This window comes from Sinohyriopsis cumingii, chromosome 4, assembly GCF_028554795.1.
Source record: "Sinohyriopsis cumingii isolate HCF-2022 chromosome 4, ASM2855479v2, whole genome shotgun sequence".
NCBI lineage: Eukaryota > Metazoa > Mollusca > Bivalvia > Unionida > Unionidae > Sinohyriopsis > Sinohyriopsis cumingii.
In genome coordinates this window covers 28,027,241-28,045,284 of record NC_142964.1, presented here as the reverse complement: position 1 = coordinate 28,045,284, position 18,044 = coordinate 28,027,241, and the positions used below count along the sequence as shown (strand labels likewise).

The following is an 18,044-nucleotide window of genomic DNA, read 5'->3' as shown; positions in this document are numbered from 1 at the left end:
TTCCTTTGTGCAGACTCACTCATTATTAATATTACAACAGTGATTTAATTACACATCACCTGTCAGCACACCGATGATAAGTCAGTTATTTTATAACACACCAACAAGCTTGCCCCTTGCACCCCCCCCTTTTTTTTTATTTGGGCACCTGTGGACATGAATCTGCAAGGCTCAAATTGTCATTTTTAATATAAGATCTCAACATTTTTAAGGCCTTAATTTTAAAGACATCCTTAAAACCCCCAAAAGGTTATCAACTGGATCACCAGCCTTCGTTTAGAGTAACAGCAAGTATATATATATATATTTAGGTCTAAGGAAACACAATAAAAATGTTTGATTTAACAATGACATATTTGCCTCAGGTCTGTGATCCTGAAGTGAATATTAACTGTCCATTTATTTTCTTGGCTTTTCTTTACTAGGAAATTGATTATAGAGATTTCTGCAATGGTGAAGGCAATGTAAAAATTGGTTACTATAACATACTTTTTACACCATGTTTGAAAAAATAAATCCAATGGAAAGGTTATAGTCTGAAAATCTTCATTAAATTAAGTTAATATAGGGGAAAAAACTTTAAGAGTTCATAAATATTTTTCAGTGCTGAATAAAGATATAACATAACACTTTCTGCTGTGATTTTAATAGTTTCTGAGAGCATGAAAAATTTCTAGAACTATAATGTATAAATGTTTTCAAAAGATTATATTAATATGAGGGAAAAATCTGTTATGAAATAAACTGACAAGATCTTGTATGAATTCATGTTATCTTTAAATATGATATTTGTGTGAAAATATCTGGAAGAAAAAACAAGATGGTGCCACTCACACATACAATGTGGTTGCCACAGTAGCCATATTAAGAAACTTTTTATCGCTACTTCTGAATGGATAATTGTGTCAGCGTGTCAACATGTGTACAAAATACTTATGTTGATGTCTAGCAGGTCCTGAATGAGAATTATGGTGCTGTACAGACATCCTATAAGGCCACCAATGTGGCCATCCTGAAAATCTTGGTATAACTACTTCTCCTGAATGAATCGTCATATCAGTGAAAGACTTCTTATGTCTAGTTGGACGTAAATGAAAATAGTGCCAATCTAACCTCCAATATGGCTGTTTTAATGGGCATCTGGAAAACCCCTTCCTTGCTACTTCTCCTAGATGGCTGGTCATTTTGACATTGTGCTTTCACTAGATGACCTATTTGATGTCTGGTTGGCCGTAAATGGAACTATGCATATGGTTTTGATGTCTAGTTGGTCCTAAATGTGGTTTTTGCTGCTCATAAACTTCTAATGGTATTATAGTTGGTTCCTTAATGAAACTGCTGTACAAAATTAAAAGGCCTTCTCACTTTCTGTCAAGTTGGATACAATTATCTTTACCAGCTAGGATTTCTTGATCCTCTTTTTTATACATCAACCCTTCGCATATGTAGTTAGCTAAAACAGTATTTTGAACAATTAATTGCCCTCTTGCAAATACAATCCCAATTGCATGCTTTTACCAGTGTGAGAGCTCCTTATATAAGTAGCTAAGTATTCAGTAACTGAATTTCCACATCCACATGCATCAACTCAGAATTAAAAGTTGCAAAACATATACAAATTTGAAAATCTTGAGACATGTGTCACTTTGCATGGTGGGTGTTATGATTTAAATGCAACAAGGAAATTGAATTAGGGTTAATTTCTTTAAGCTGTATTCAATCATGGGGCCCTGGATTATAGAATGGTCTAGGCATACACATCACTAATCAACTCTCTCTAGTCCAACCAATGTGTGTATATGAGAAAGCTTGCCAGGAGCGTTATGTGTGTTGATTTCTTCCAATAAATATGTTGGCTGCCATGTAAAGTCTATGATGTCCTGAAAAATGGTGTTAAGCTCCATACAAGCAAGCTAAACAATCAATGATATAATGGAACAGTAGACACCATTTTAGCTAAATATGCCAAGAATTGATTTAGAGACTTGGTTAGTGATGATGACTTAAAATTGGCAAGGGATTAAAAAGATAAAAGAAATGACCTTTCATGGCACTGTAATATAACAAATGAGGAAAAACAAAAGTTTATTGCATTTGAACCTTTTGTTTTTTCACAGTTTCAATTTAAGTCATAAGGCCCCTTATTTTGCCTTACCAAACATATAGCAAGTTATTACCTCAAGCCCTAGCACTAATAATGCCTCACAAGTAAGCAGTCTTTTATGAAGTCTCAGGTCTGAGTATATGTCTAGCAATACTTATGTCCAGTTTGTTTATAAAATTCTTTCTCACATGGTACAGTTTTCAGAGAGACACGATAAATTCAACAAGTGTGGTAATGAAGGGACAGGCATTCTTTATTTATGCACACATCCCAAAGGGACATTGCTATGTTTGAATCAACACTGAACTGAAGAATGGAGCATCAGCTGCATCAATTAAAATATTGTGGCCCACACAAAATACTGCAAGGACTATAATCAATTTATGAGTGCAATGGGCATGAATTACTGTAGCAGACTGGAGGAAGTAATCCGAATTTATTAATATCTTGAAGCTAAATATAGTAAAGTTTTCATCTATAATCTGTGGAATCATTTTTGCACACAGTTTGCAGGATTTGTCTTTGGGTCATCGTTTTTCTTTTTCTTCATCTTTCTAGCTTATGGTATCTTGATAAGTCTTATGGTGCCGTGCAACTGCACTTGATGATTACCACAGCCAGTGACATTGTATCAAATCTTCTGGGATCAGATGATTCAATGCAAATTCCACATAACCTATCACCATCCTCATGTTTGCCATCTGACTTACTAAGTTATTTTGCCTAAATAATAATAAAAACAATCTGGTCTGATGTATTGATAGCGTTCTGAATGACCATAATATATTCTCTGTATCTATCCTAGAAAATCCTGAGTGGATTGCTGTTTGGTTTTAATAAACCAAAGTAATCCAATGAAAGGCATTTTACAGACACAAGTGTCTGTTTCCTGTATGCAGTGATTAAATGATAGTATTATGTCTTTATTTTTTTAAAACTGATGATACATATGATCACCTTCAATGTGCAATATTAGTTATGTTAATTAACGAGTGGGCAATATTTGAATTTCAAAGATAAAAGTGTATGCCATGATCACTTTAGTAGGATGATTTGTCAAGTGAGGTTATCTTTTCTGTTTGAATAAATATTGTTAACTAAACTATTTTCGCAAGTTATGACATAAGAATGATTCAAAGAAAGAAAATTCATTAAATTGAACATATAAAATGTAATACTGCAACAGAGTCTAGATGAACTATTTCTTCAGAGACACAATCCAGACTCTGTGGCAGCAAAATTATCAAATAGGACACAACTAAGAGACAATCACATTTTCAGTCACAATGGTTTGACAATTATCAATGGCTTGAATTCATTGACTGTGAAGGCAAAGTGATTTGCAGTTACTGCAAAAAAAGTTCCCAAACTGTCACAGATTTTAAATTCTACCAGTGGACTTGTAAGTGTAACTGACAAATTCAGGATTTAATCAAGCAAGTCTCATGATAGTATTATACCTAATAAAGCAAAATGTAGCACAGTATATTCATGACACTTAGGCCAGCATGTACAAAATATTCCTCAAGTTACAGTTGCTAGCACTCCACTAAGAAATGTCATTTTATAATAAATAAAAATGTAATGGAAAAAAAAATCGATAAAGTGATTGCACTCTTTAACATAGCCTACTACCTAACTCAATAATGAAAATGATTTGGTTCATTATATCTTTGTGTTTTATGGAATAAATGCATACATCTGATTGAATTTTAGGCAAGAGACTGAACTTTTGGGTTAAGTTAAAATGTATGTGGAACAAATGCATTTTCTAAAACTACTTGTATCAGTGTGCATTGTGACTTTTCTTTAAGATAACTCTAAATGGTACTGGGTATATATCATTTTCTTCAACTGCACACTGTTGTCTTCCATTTGATTTGATGACTTACAGCTATACTGTCTACACAGTAGGCCTCAACGTCAGGAAAAATTCTGTATACTTCAGTTACAGCTGAAATAAGTTTTGCATTAGTACCTGAATCAGACAAAAAAGGTTGTGTTCTGGTGTGTGAATAGAAATGGCTAAAAGTAATATAGACAAAAGCCATAAGAGTACACAAGTTACATATGAAAACCACCAATTCACTTGCATGTGTGGCATACAAGTTCAAAGATTTGCTTCATGTTTATTTCTGTACACACATTGTTCAACTCATAAGATATTTTAAGAGCTATTTCTCTATTGTATGCATAATTCATTTACAAATGTGATTAGTGGGCCACACCGAAGGCCATACTATTAGTTCACTTGGCAATATGGTAACGTCAGCTGAAAAGCATAATCATCCATTAAAAGAGCATTATGATATGAACATTAGGTATTTAGGACATATAGATTTTTCTTTTCCAAATGGAGTCCAAGTAATTATTGCCCAATCCAGGTATAATTTTGTACACAAGTAAAGAACAAAATAAGATAAATCTTCATTTATTTGCAATTGACAATACACTTCTTAATGAATATACACTTTTGCATTTATTTTGTATCACTTGAATAAACAATATTTCTTTCAGTTCATTTTAAACTTTTATTTTATATCACTTGAGTAAACAATATCTCTTTCGTTTCATTTAACACTTAGAAACAGGTTCTTCCAGTTACAATAATCAACTCTGGAAACAATAAACAAACTGGAACTTTTGACCTAATTATATTACATTTACTAGGGTTAAAACAATAAATTCCTTAACATAATAAATTAACAGTTCCAGTTAATCAAACACAAAATCACCTTTTATACAGGGTGTGAACTGTTAATATTTACAGGATAAAGCTTATAGTTTCCAAATTGATTGAAGCTTACATGTTGCAGTTGCTGGCACATATCTATTTCCAGCATGGTTTGCATACATTCCACCTTTAATAATTTTGTTACTTCCCTACCCCACCCCATTCAGTAACAAGTATCAAAAATCAGGCTCATTCTAAGGCAAAGTCTGTAACTTGTGTACCACAGTCATCAGAGAGACAAAGATGCAAAACTTTATGATGCCTGTCAAAGGAAGAAAACAGTTTGTTGTTTACCCAAGTTTTGAACCAGTTAACTTGAATTCTCAGACCATCAATTGCTACAGCCCCACTAATTACAATTGTTAGGGAATAATGAGAACTCACCTTCAGTTATCTGTGTATATATATAATTTTAATAACCAAGAATACCGGATGTCTGGGAACATTATAGCATTCAATGGTAACGTCAGAACTGAGATGAGAGAATTAAACAAGCATAGTACATGACATAATATATCCATAAACTATTGACTGGGAAAAATACTACAGAACACCATTTCTGCTGGCAGTAAGATGTTGAACCTATATGTCATAAATATCAGGTTGGACATCTAGGACCAGTAATATTCATAATGGGCAGTACCCACCCCCCACCCCCCCAAGTGAGAAGGGCCTGATTTGTAATCTAAGCCACCCAACCTATCACAGCCTTTATAGTACTTGAAACAAATATTGAGTAATAGTAAAACAAACTCTGAAAGTTATTAAAACCAATTTGTTATATTTCCATAACTCTGCATAGTTAACTGTGCAAGCAGACTTAAACATATCAGTGTATGACAGTTAAATTGAGCTATAGCATCGATTAACAGAAGCTACGAATTCATCAACAAGCAGTGAACAATCATCTTCACAATAAATGTCAAACATTAGCATCCATAAGCTGTCAAGACAAGTTGTTACACTGGATATATAATCATCCATTTATTTCAAACAAGCTGTGAAAAACGAACCTCACGTCCGCTATATGTACGCTGGCCATTGCAAAGGATGCTTTAATAGATTAATGTTTATCGTCGTGTCTTGACAACCATTTTGCGCGCGCACACCGGAAAGTCATGCTATATATTTGTTACTTGTGAACGTATTCGTGGGCAGTACGCTATATATTGTTCCCGTGACCGTATTCACGGGCAGAATGCTATATGTTTGTTCTTCGTGAACGTATTTTTGGGCAGTTACTTTGTCATCTTCAACCTAAAGGTCAAAACTGCCCATGAAATATATATATCTGCCCACGAACCGAAAACATGAATAGGACTATAACATAAGTGTATATACTTATTTTCAACATATACATAATTACTATGTAAGAAATACAACCTATGTATATGTATTTTGATTTGAAATGTAAACTATATCATGTCCTTCCCGTAAACCCACTTTCGGGATGACTGCCCACAACGCACCTAAAACGTGTATATATATATATATATATATATATATATATATAAGAGCTCTTCGAGATTGCTAACAAGCTAATGTCAAGGAACAAATCTACACCACTTCCAACTACCTTCTCTCCAGTCGACCTTCCAGACCTGTTTGCAAATTGCTTCCTTGACAAAGTACAAACCATTAGAGATACGCTTGACACCACACTTTCAATTGACTCGTCGTCACCATACAGTTGGGATACAGAATTTGAGCGGCAACCATTAGCAGCATTTAAACCTGTCTCTATGGATTTCGTACGTACAATCCTGAGAGTGCACCAAAGTCATGTGAACTTGATCCAATTCCAACAGCACTGCTGCTTGAGTGCTTAGATCCAGTATTGCCTTCACTAACTGATGTTATTAATATCTCTCTCATCAAGTGAATTCCCATCATTTTTCAAAACTGCCATTGTAAAGCCTCCGCTGAAGAAACCAACACTAGACCATAACGACTTAAAGAACTAACGCCCAGTTTCTAATCTCCCATTTATATCAAAAATCGTAGAAAAGGATGTTCTATCCCAGCTTGTATCTCATCTGAATTTAAACAGTCTTTTTAGCAATGTACAATCTGTACATCGCCCTTGCCACAGTACTGAAACTACTCTTATAAAAGTAGTTAATGATATTCTATCTGCTTTGGATAGCGGAAAGATTACAGTCCTCACCCTCCTTGATTTGTCTGCACCATGCTATATTGCTTCACCGTCTCCATGTATTTGGCATTCATGATACAGCCTTACTGTGGTTAAGTCCTACTTGGTCAACAGGACACAAATTGTGTCTGCAAATGGAATACACTCCAGCCCAGTTGATCTATGCTGTAGTGTTCCACAGGGGTCTGTTCTTGGACCTGTTCTCTTCATTCTATAGACTCAGCCGCTATCAAGTGTCATAGATCATCATCCAGTGTCTCACCAATTGTAGCTGATGACACCCAAATATACAAATCTAGCCACCCAACTGAAGTTGATGCTACCATCCAAGGTGTAAAGTGGTGCATTTCTGGTGTGAAATCATGGATGACACGTAACAAGCTACAGATGAATGATGATAAAACTTAGGCCATTCTGATTACAACACAAAGATTTTCTCATTCACATCATTTACCTCAAAAAATAAAGATCAGCAACACCAACATTAAATTCACACAGTCAGTACGAAACCTAGGTTTTACTCTGGACAGTACTCTCACATTGTACCAACATGTCATGAACATATGCAAGGCTGTATATCTTGAGCTGAGACGCATCAGCTCCATTCGCAAATATCTTTCAGCTGATGCCACTAAAACACTCGTGTGTTCATTAGTACTGTCAAGACTGAACTATTGTAACTCAATTCTGTCTGGTTCATCTCAATATCTACTCCAAAAACTTCAAACAGTTCAAAACACAGCTGCTCGGATCATACTTAGAGTATAACGATCAGAGCACACCTCCCAGCTGTTCTGTAATATACACTGGCTATCCATTTGATCCAGAATCAAACACAAAATTTGTTCTCTGTGCTACGTTTCACTGACGGACTCTAGTCCAACATACCTATACGACCTCACCCACGTGTACACACCAGCAAGATACTTACGCTCCCCTTCTGACAATGGTATACTCATTATTCCCACTATGAAAACAAAGTCATATGGACAGCGTTCTTTTGCATACCAAGGCCCAGCAACGTGGAATGAATTGCTCACTGAACTTAGACACAAAGACACAGTGATCACATTCAAGAGTGCTCTCAAAACTCACTTTTTTCGACTGCAAGAACAAACTTAAAGACCTAATAAAGTTTCCTACCTTAAATATTCTCAGCATGTTTTTTCTGTGTTTTCTAATTTCATGGTATTTGTGTTTGTAATCATATCATTATATATGTCTTTTTTATCTTATAGGTGTTGTCTAATGTTGTAAAGCGCTTAGAACTTACTGATAAAATAATGTAACAGGAGTGGCCGAGTGGTCTAAAGCGCTCAGCGTTACGGATCGCTACCATCTCACCTCTCTCATCGTGGGTTCCATTCTCGGGTTCGGCCAATGTGAGTACGTAAGTAAGCTTGCCAGTAGCTTCTCGTGGGTCAGAGGTTCTTTCCGTGGATTTCCCGGGTTCTTCCTCCATCATTTATACAAGCCGCCATGTATAGCCTATTTTGTGATGAAACATGGAGTTAAACCCTACAAGAGCAACAACACCAGCATTGATATGGCTCAAAAACTCCTGCGCCTAATGATGTCTGAATAAACATTCTGCAATTGATCGGTTAAATGGTATAACAGTTGCAAGGTGGCGTTGTATGTTAGCATATCCAACACGAATGCATACGTTATGTTTTGTTAGCAATGTTGCAACGGCTCAGAGACGATTTTTACCCGGATCGATTTCCATCATCCGCCAGCGGTTAATATGCATAAGTACCTTGAATCGCATTTTAGAAGTCAACGGTTCTGTTTGCTTGTATTTGCTAGCAAAATCTACGATAGTTAACTCGCACTTGTGTGAACGCAAACAACATTGTCATTCAGCCTGAATAACCCAGTTAGGTGTTTGATATCAAACCATCTTTTTAAGTGCGGGCAAGTCAATTTTCCAAAGCTGTTTGGTTGGTCAACCATGCTCGAGCCGCCACGTGGATGACCATTTTATGGCTCAATAGCTTTTCAATAGCAATATGACCTTTCCAATAATCGCCTGGACTGTATTAGATAAGTGGGCTCTGTTCACCGACTTAGCCTTCATGTCTCCCTTGATGGTTAATCTAGCAATTCTTTCGCCGAGTGTAGAAATTTTTGCGCTTAAATTACCAATGGGATCTACATCGGCACGCGCACGAATATCACTTGATGCCTTATAAACAAGATCATATCGGTAACATGCATCATCGACGCGGTTTTAGGCACTTCTCAAGGCTTCGGATAGTTGTTAAGATCAGGACGTATATCAAGCTGTGTTCCAGCACCGTAGTGGTTATATCTGGATCCTAGAGGTACACAAATGAGCATGTGACAAAAGTTTATATATATGGTGTTCCGGGTATCTTTGTTAAAGCAGACGCGCCATCACCACCGCCAAGCTTTGTTCTAAATCCTCGTCTGCCAAAAGAAGTATATTTGTTTGCATCACATGGAATACAAGTTCCAAGGATAACCCCTCTACCATTACGTATCTAAACCCGGGTTGAATTTGCAGTATCAGTATTCGTGCGGTATTGCACATAATACCAAGACATGATAGTATTATACAAAAACTAATATTTAACATGGTTTCACAATAAAGAAAAAGCTTTATTAATTTTACCATAATTCGCTTTCTGCGGAGCAAAAGTCCAACATTCCTAAGCACGGCAAGTTTAGAAACTCAGTTCGCGCGTTGATTATTGGTTCGGCCTATTGGCTCAGAGACTTGCTTTTCCATCAAAACCTTCAGTTGCATTTTGTTTTCGAACTTAGTACTTTCCATTATAAAATGATACGTCTCTGATAGATATATACTTTCCTATGTTATTTGTGCATACCCCAGAGAAGCACTGGTCAGTCTGAACCATTCCATGTAAGACAAATTACGAATATTTCACATAAATAACTGTTTAAATGATCAGAATGGTATTTTCAGTATTGCGTCTCACACGTTTGTAGTGAACATTACATTTGTTTGCTTCTTTGAAAGTTTCATTTGTAAACTCGTCCACTTTGTCCATTATATCATCTCTACTTTGAAATAGACGAAACAAAAACAAATCTAATAAATTAAAACTTAAAGCCTCTATCACATGAGTATTTTTGGTTTGTTTACAAAGTGGTTCCTAATACTATTTTTAAACGCACATGTCGTGCAGTATTAAGGTGTTCAGTATCACAGAATACTGAACGATTCTAACAATGTAAAGATAACGGAGAAGAAGAAAGAAAAAAATGACTAAATAATACATGGACAATATATATTTGCAATTTAAACTTCACGTTTACACATTTGAGTTGACGCCCCCTCTTTGACGGAAAAACCATCCTAATTGATAGAAAAGTTAGGCAAAAAAAAAAAATGAGCCGAAACAGTTTGGTGATTCAGTGATTCAGAGAAATGCTGAACGATTTTGTGATGGAGTAAAGACCATTAAACCCCTATCAGGCGTAAGAGTAAACATTTACAGCTATAAATCGAAATGTCGAGTCTAGTCTGATCAGTTCGTTCAGAATATAAGTCATGCCGTAGATTGTTTTCTCTCCCTATCTCTTTCTCTCTCTCTCATTGTTATAAATGTATATTTAATCGGTTTGAATTTTATCCGGCAATTTGATTTGCCATTCCATGTCTGAATTCTATGCAGGTATTCGACTGACCATTGCATGTGTGAGTTCTATGCGACATTTCAATTTGGTATTCCAATTAGGTCACTTGTGTTTTCTTCTTCCTCTTTCATTTTATCAAAATTATTATTTATTGACTGTAATCACACGGACTTTCCTTCTTTGCCTTTTGTACAGGCTTATCATCAATACAAATTAATGGTTTTATTATAGCATGTTTATCACGTCGTGCTTGTATCTCAGGTCGATGAGCATAGCTACTCCTCTCTCTCTCTCTCTCTCTCTCTCTCTCTCTCTCTCTCTCACACACACACACACAACTATTTGTCTCACAGCTGTCTGCGGTAAATGTCATAACGCCTCATTACAGGGGATCAGCGCACGTGCGCGTGTCCCAATTTCTCTACTGCGGATTGATATCCTTAGCAAGAATTAATATTTGTCGTTCCTTTGGTCGATGACAAAGTTAATCGACGATGATAATGATGGAAAATACCGGCAGTCATGAAAACGATAGAGAAGTTGTTAGCAACATCAAATTAGATACCGAACAACACGATGATATCAAAATTGACATACTTTCGGCATGACTGCATCGAGATTATCAAGAATATAGACTACATATATTTCCCTGCAAAATATTAGAGAGCGGGCCATTGCTACTGGTGAGAAGGCCGAGAAAGAAGCAAATACTTTCCTCTGGAAGGATTTATTTTGATTAGAAAATGGCACCCCGGTGATGGTCAGTTTAGGTGGAGCATATTGATGTACCAGCATGACCACAACAAATAGTAACGGAACTGTAATTATGATGACCCCTTGAGGGTCACTAATGTACGCAGAACACTTAAACGAGGATTCCCAATGACTAAAATTGCTAAGGATATTTTCGGATGTAAACGAATATTGTGCAATTTGCCATGAGTGTCAGATGAAAGCAGGACGGTCTTCAGACGAGAGTGGACTAATGGTTTGCTCATTAGTTATAATATAAACTTTCTGAAAGTATTTCTATTGATATAATGGTGCCAGTTTAGGGCAGAATATGGAAACATGCTCCGTGTTATCCCAAGGCTTTTCCTTTGAAGGACGGTGAGGTGACGCATGTGGCTAAATCACTAACGGAGATGTTTAACCACCATGGTGTTCCAACAGTCATTTAAACCACTGATGGAATTGTTTAGCCAAGCTGGTCTTCCAATAGTCATTTTAAATCACAAATATAGTCATTTAGCCAAGTTGGTCTTCCAAACGGTCATTTAAACCACTGATGGAATTGTTTAGCCACCTTGGTGTTCCAACGGTCATTTAAACCACTGATGGAATTGTTTAGCCAAGCTGGTCTTCCAATAGTCATTTTAAATCACAAATAGAGTCGTTTAGCCAAGTTGGTCTTCCAAACGGTCATTTTAAACCACTGATGGAATTGTTTAGCCACCTTGGTGTTCCAACGGTCATTTAAACCACTGATGGAATTGTTTAGCCAAGCTGGTCTTCCAACAGTCATTTTAAATCACAAATAGAGTCGTTTAGCCAAGTTGGTCACCCAAACGGTCATTTTAAACCACTGATGGAATTGTTTAGCCACCTTGATGTTCCAACGGTCATTTAAACCACTGATGGAATTGTTTAGCCAAGCTGGTCTTCCAATAGTCATTTTAAATCAGAAATAGAGTTGTTTAGCCAAGCTGGTCTTCCAAACGGTCATTTTAAACTACTAATGGAGTTGTTTAGCCAAGCTGGCTAACATCGGTACTCTTGTCAAAGAAAATGTTTAGTAGGCAAAGGAAATCAAGGTTTCGTATGATCCTCGCACGACCAAAAGGTAATTTATCCAAGTAAATGAAGTTATGTAATGTATATTACATTTTCATCGTTTGTTGGTTATTATTTTCATCGTTTGTTAGTTATTATTTTCATCGTTTGTTAGTTATTATTTTCATCATTTGTTTCTTTCATTACATGCTAATGTAATGTCACGTTGTATATTGATCTTGTCCGAAATTGAGTTAATTTCTTCTTGAACTGAATTTACTTTTTTATTTTATTCGGTGTAAACAAATAATGCAGGACTAAGTTATTCTCTGTGTTTGGGTTTAAAATCAGAATTATTATTAATAGAAGTAAATATATTTATTTGGGTCTAAGTCTAGGTTTTGGAATTTCCTTGGTCTGTTTGATAATTTTGTAATCTTCAGAATCATTTTAGAAGGTTATTTACAATTAGGTAATATATATTTTTAGAAAATGATAATTGTGACCAGAGGTCAAATATAGAACTATATAATCTTGTAACTTAGATGATTTATCAGCCGTGCTTTAACATCTAGCACTTTGAAACTTTGCTATATGTTGTATCCAGTTGGGCTGAATTTTATATTTTCAAATTATTGAACGCAGGTGATGATTTTCGCTAGAAATACATTAGTGCTCTGATAAAATTCAAACCTGTAATTAGATTACTGTTATTCAACAAAAGACTGTTGACACACCAATACTATATATGTGCTATCACAGACACATCATCGCCTTCAGTTTTGGATTTATTATAGACTTCTTCTGAATTTTAACCAGGACTTTAAATTACTTGGACTTGTGTACGTAATTCTTTGATTATTTTTGGATTTAATTCGCAATATGGTAAGTTCTTTTTTCTTCTAATTTTTACTTTGCATTCTAAGGAAACAAATTATTTGTTGAAATTTGCAAAGCTTGTTTCCTTTCATTCTTTTATGTTGCTTATTTTAAGAGCATAGACTCGTAACAGTTCTTATTTTGTTGCATTTAAGTTCATCGAAGATGAAGACCCACTGGTACACACGTGGTTAGAAATGAAAACAATGGTAACTATTGGTTGTGTGTGCCAGGTCGACATGGTACATATTATATAAATATATTGCGTCTTTACAAGTGTGCTGTGCTGTTGACAGATCGGTGGATAAGAGACACACCCTGAAATTAATGTTGTAGCAAGCTATGCGTTTCTACGGATTCTTATATGTCTTGAACAGTCTAATCCTTTGATGAATCATAACGTTATTGATAGGAACATAGGCATTTATTCATTCGTGGAACGACCACCATTCTAGATGCTTAAATAAAAATGTTTGGACTACTTTACTGCGTTTAAATTTTGTGAAGTGTCGAATTGTGAAGTACAGAAATTTTAAAGTTGAATGCATTTAGCAATTAAAGTCTTATTACAGTTAAGCTAGAGAAGTCTTTGTGAAAGGTCGCTTCTAACTTTCGTCGTTCATCTCCCCCAATGTCAGTGTAAACTTCAAAGGGACAATATTTCCGACCCAGTGAAATTGACCGGGGTATCTTAGAACGGTCTTTAGAAGTAAACTTTTGACCTACCGACCCTAACCGCTTTTTAGGAACCTATGTCCATTTATCATATTTTCAAAGGGAAAATTGTCACACACTTTCGTACACAGATTCTGAGCTGTCTGTTAAATCTGATGAATGAAATTATTTCTTTGGGAAAGATTAGGGACCCTTTCCTACGATTGGGTAGAATAAATTAGGGCGTACACTTTAGGGCAATCTGACTTTAAAGTGACAAACCTAATGTAAATTCTTTAGTCTGGACACTTCCTAGAAGAGGATACTTTGTCTCGACTCCGTGGAAGCCTAAAGATTAGTGCTTTCCTCGTGAAACAAGCAAAGGGACCGGTTGGTCGTCGTGTGAAAAGAAAGGCATGTTTAGTGCGAGGACGCGGAGATCCTGAAAGAAAAACAGCGACGAGGTACGCAATTTTAGTTTCGCGTAATATTCTATTATTTGATTATTTGTTTTATGCAAATGTGTTTGTTTATTCAATTTCATGAAAATATGTTGATGTTAGAGTTATTATGCGATATATTTTATTCAATTTCATTGAAAGTGTTGATGCTGGAATTGTTATACAATTTGCCTTTTTAATTTTACGGTTATTAGTTTATTGGCAGAATTGGTTGCACGTGATTCAAATATTCATATGTGTAGGATTTCATATGGTTATATGAAATAACTTCCTTCGTTGTTAGGATGATACAGATCATCGCGAGTTAACGATAATTACCTAATTATATCTGATTTTTTAATGCTTGGATAATCTTGTAGTTAAGGAATGCCGAGTTACATTTCTTTGAATTTCATGCAATAGTGATCAAACATGTAGTAGCATATGTAAATTAATACGGTAATACTTAGTAGCCACGTGGTAATATAAGACTTGCCGCTGAAAAGCAAGGTCAATTTCCTACCGTACTAAGTCAGAATTTACGCGGTGTGTGGATAGTCACAGGTTCTGAATAACGATTAAGTGAATTGTAGCATGTGCCTCTGAACAGGAAGTATACAGCATTATGGGGTAAATTTGTCCTTTAAGGAATAGCTTTCGGAGAGAAGGGCGAGACAGTCCGAAGACAGGAGTACGGGAAAGAAGGAAAGAAGGACGAGATCAGAGTAAAAGGACCAGGAAGTCCATGAAGGGGAAGAACCTAGAGTTTGGAAGGATGAACTAGGAGACGTTGATATACGGTCAAAATGAACTAAGGTGATGATGTAATAAATCCAAATTGGACACACCTGTTAAATTCTACATATATAATCTAACTTGAATTTGAATTTTCGTTTTAATTTGTTCTGATTAAATTTCTTATTTTCTTGTCGTATTGCTCTTTCTTCCCAGTATTCTCCCTCAGTTCTCTGTTGAAATTCCATTCTTCTTTCACTCCCGCTGGGCTATAATATCGAGGGAGGTCATCCTCTGGATAACGCAGCCAAACCCAATAAACCACTCCTCTGTTTAGAGGGCAACGTTACAAATTTACTGAGTTTAAATTAGAAACTTACATTTCTCCATTGAAGTAGTAGCATCATGTAATGCAACTATCACATTGTTGTTGATGAACAATGCCAGGTAGATCTTTTCGAAATTATATCGAAACAGAGTGGATGGGTGGGTGGGGTGTCATCAGCATAACTGCACTCTTTGTGCATATCAGGTTTGTCTGTTTGTAGTGACAGTTATTCAGAATATTAATACCAGCATCCAAGACATCGGATTCGAAATAATTCTATTAGAGCCAGTACCAGTTCTACTCCCTTGGGCAAAGCACCTATGATAGATTAGTTAAAAATGTAATATATGTAACCTTTTCTCACACAATGATGAGTCGAAAAGAAGTCAATTATGTACCTTTGGTTATTATCGGCAATGCCTATAAAACCACATGACACGGTGCTTTGGGTGTTATACATAATGGTTTAACACTACATGGCACAGTGCTTTGGGTGTTAAACATAATGGTTTAATACTACATGGCATAGTGCTTTGGGTGTTATACATAATGGTTTAACACTAGATGTCACAGTACTTTAGATGTTATACATAATGGTTTAACACTACATGGCATAGTACTTTGGGTGTTATATATAATGGTTTAACACTACAAGGCACAGTACGTTGGGTGTTACGCATAATGGTTTAAAACTGCATGGCACAATGTTTTGGGTGTTATAATTAATGTTTTAACACTACATGGCACAATGCTTTGGGTGTTATAATTAATGTTTTAACACTACATGGCACAATGCTTTGGGTGTTATTCGTAATGGTTTAACACTAAATGGCACAGTGCTTTGGGTGAGATACTTAATTGTTATGAAGCCCTAGTTTACACAGTCGGTGAAAATACTTGCAGTTTTATTAAAGCTGTTACAGTTTGAAAAAGAGTCCACTTTGATTAAAAGTGTTGAAAATCAGTAAATATGAAAAATAATGCAAACCATATTTCCAGAGGCATTAATAATGAAACTGAGAGCAAAGCATACTTTTCATCCATTAATCTTGAAACTTGTTTGTAAAGCATACGTTTGGATCCATCAATCATGAAACTCAATAAAAATAGAATACTTTTGGACCCATTCATCATGAGACTCAATAAAAATGGAATACTTTTGGATCCATTCATCATGAGACTCAATAAAAATGGAATACTTTTGGACCCATTCATCATGAAACTCAATAAAAATGGAATACTTTTGGATCCATTCATCATGAAACTCAATAAAAATGAATACTTTTGGACCCATTCATCATGAAACTCAATAAAAATGGAATACTTTTGGATCCATTCATCATGAGACTCAATAAAAATGGAATACTTTTGGATCCATTCATCATGAGACTCAATAAAAATGGAATACTTTTGGACCCATTCATCATGAGACTCAATAAAAATGGAATACTTTTGGATCTATTCATCATGAAACTCAATAAAAATGGAATACTTTTGGACCCATTCATCATGAGACTCAATAAAAATGGAATACTTTTGGACCCATTCATCATGAGACTCAATAAAAATGGAATACTTTTGGACCCATTCATCATGAGACTCAATAAAAATGGAATACTTGTGGATCCATTCATCATGAAACTCAATAAAAATGGAATACTTTTGGGCCCATTCATCATGAAACTCAATAAAAATGGAATACTTTTGGATCCATTCATCATGAGACTCAGTAAACAAACATACTTAAAGATGTATTAATCATGAAATTCTGTGTAAAGCATACTTGAAGATCCATTGATCATGAAATTATTTGCAAAGCATACGTTAAGATTCATTAGTCATGAAATTCTTTACAAAGCATACTTGAAGATCCATTGATCATGAAACTATTTGCCAAGCATACGTAAAGATCGATTAGTCATGAAATTCTTTGCATAGCATACTTGAAGATCCATCGATCATGAAATTATTTGCAAAGCATACGTAAAGATCGATTAGTCATGAAATTCTTTGCATAGCTTACTTGAAGATCCATCGATCATGAAATTATTTGCAAAGCATACGTAAAGATCGATTAGTCATGAAATTCTTTGCATAGCATACTTGAAGATCCATTGATCATGAAATTATTTGCAAAGCATACGTAAAGATCCATTGATCATGAAATGTTTTACATAGCATACATGAAGATCCATTGATCATGAAATTATTTGCAAAGCATACGTAAAGATCGATTAGTCATGAAATTCTTTGCATAGCATACTAGAAGATCCATTCATCAGGAAATTCTTTGTAAAGCACACTTGAACATAAATTAATCAAGACTTTGTTTGCAAAGCTTACTTAAAGATCCATTGATCACGAAATGCTTTGCACAGCACACTTGAAGATCCATTAATCATGAAATTCGTCGCAAAGCACACTTAAACTTTCACTAATCATAAATGTTTCATTTCCACTTTGATCATTATTTTTATGTCGGTATTTTCGTGTAATTTTGAACAGGTCTCTTTTAATCCACATGATGGAGACATATATTCATGATAAGATTTTCAAAAGAGGATAAATATCAATTCCGATTAAACGAAATTGAATAATACCCCACTCCAGTGAAA

General features: G+C 35.4%; 1 protein-coding gene across 1 annotated transcript in view; it reads left to right on the top strand.

The window, feature by feature from the left end:
- Positions 1–18,044, top strand: part of LOC149800859 (limbic system-associated membrane protein-like) — a 220,453-nt gene that overhangs the window by 98,896 nt on the left and 103,513 nt on the right. The gene's annotated exons all lie outside the window — the stretch shown is intronic.